The following is a 2,275-nucleotide window of genomic DNA, read 5'->3' as shown; positions in this document are numbered from 1 at the left end:
ACGACTGAGCTGACAGGTGGTTCGAATTATTTCTACGTTTGATTAGATTAGATTTGATTTAGTTTGATTTAATATTATTTACGTTGATTTGGCCCTGGTCATAAATGAAGGAAATTGCAAAGTTAAATACAATTCTGTGTTTAGAAGGAGCTTACCTTACTTGCAATAGAAGCAGAAAAATCAGACAAACCAATCAAAAAAGTTTGAGCAAATTCGGATAACTAATAAGAAAGTTATAAACTTTGTAAGACATAAAAGACTTTGAAAATTGGCAACTAAATCATGAGTCTTTGACGTCATTGCCTCGAATCCCTCGATCACTGCATCCTACGAAAGACCATTAGTGCCACGAAGAAAAAAAAACACACTTTCTACTAATCTGTTTAAACAGATTACGATATTTCTTCTAGAGTCTAATCTGTTTAAACAGATTATAATCTGTTTAAACAGATTACGGTATTTCTACTAATCTGTTTAAACAGATTACGGTATTTCTACTAATCTGTTTAAACAGATTACGATATTTCTTCTAATCTGTTTAAACAGATTATAATCTGTTTAAACAGATTACGGTATTTCTACTAATCTGTTTAAACAGATTACGGTATTTCTACTAATCTGTTTAAACAGATTACAGTACTTCAACTAATCTGTTTAAACAGATTACGGTATTTCTACTAATCTGTTATAACAGATTACGATATTTCTTCTAATCTGTTTAAACAGATTATAATCTGTTTAAACAGATTAGGCCATGTAAAATTGATTTCATGTTGATCGTCCCCGCCCGCTTCCTTTTTGGGGGCCGCCTCCTATTTTTTGTTATTTTTTTTTTTTTTTTATTTTTTTATTTTTTTTTTTTTTTTAATTTTTTTTATTTTTTTTTTTTTTTGAAAGAAAAAAAACATGAAAAACACTGCTAAAATGGCTCTATTTCTGATTAAAAAAAAAAAAAATTGTCGGCGGCCATCTTGAAAAAAAATAGCCTCGACTGTCGGGGAAAATGTACCGAGCGGCCATTTTGAGCGGCCATTTTGAAATATCAAATATCAAATAACATGGTACACCCTCCTCCTCTTTTTCAAAAAATCCGGACGATCAACATGTAATCAATTTTACATGGCCTTACGGTATTTCCACTAATCTGTTATAACAGATTACGATATTTCTTCTAATCTGTTTAAACAGATTATAATCTGTTTAAACAGATTACGGTATTTCCACTAATCTGTTATAACAGATTACGATATTTCTTCTAATCTGTTTAAACAGATTACATTACTTCAACTAATCTGTTTAAACAGATTACGGATCCTACTTTTGTCACTTCCCCTGGCCTGCGCTGCGCGTTTTAGTGGCTGTGATGACGTCACCCGCACAGAATGATTTTAGCTGGCGAGAGGGAGGAGTTTGTCGGTGAGTAATTTATGCTTGAATTTCTTGAATTCATTTTTATTTCAAAAGAAATCCTAATATTTTGAGTGATCCAAACCTACTAGTATTTCTAAGGTTTTGAGAAGTTAATTAGGCAAACTTTCAAATTCAATACATTTTCCATCGTCATCATTATTTTCCTCTTCTTCCTTCTCCTCTTTTTCTTCTTCCCCTTCTTCTTTTTCTTCTTGTACTTAATATCATTTCTATCATCAGTTTAAATGTTGTTATTATTATCTTTAATAAGTAGTTCTTTTAATTTTCTTATCTGTCTGTAAATATTACTATTTTAACTTATTAATTTTATACATGTCTGTAAGGGACCCCACTGGAAATAAGCTCTCGAGCTTTCGTGGGTTATCCTGTTCAAGCTGACTTTTTTTGATCTGTTATTATTGTATATTGTTGTATGTTGGAAGCTTGTCGAATAAAAAATCAATCAATCAATCAATCAATTTTTCGGCTTGATTTGCCGTGCCCGTCAATGCCGTACGTGGCATGGCTCATGTCTCGTGAGAATTTGGACTTGACAGCTTGCCCCGAGTTTCGGGTAGGGCATCATCGGAAAATTCGTAGTCTGTCATATCGTAGATCTGCCTGCTTTTCATTGTGTGAAATTACTCCCCCCCCCCCCCAATCAATCAATCAATCAATGATTGAATGATAACAATAATATTTCACATTCACTGCTAAACTTGTTGGATAGAAGCAATCTGCTTATTGGTTTTGATAAAACTTGGCTGTTTAAGTTAGGTCTAGATCTAGACTAGATCTAGATCTAGACTAGGTCTAGACTAGATCTAGACTAGGTCTAGATCTAGTCTAGATCTACTAGTCTAGT

The sequence above is a fragment of the Strongylocentrotus purpuratus genome, unplaced genomic scaffold (assembly GCF_000002235.5).
Source record: "Strongylocentrotus purpuratus isolate Spur 01 unplaced genomic scaffold, Spur_5.0 spur5_scaffold_3, whole genome shotgun sequence".
Classification (NCBI taxonomy): domain Eukaryota; kingdom Metazoa; phylum Echinodermata; class Echinoidea; order Camarodonta; family Strongylocentrotidae; genus Strongylocentrotus; species Strongylocentrotus purpuratus.
Note: the sequence above shows the minus strand (reverse complement) of the source record.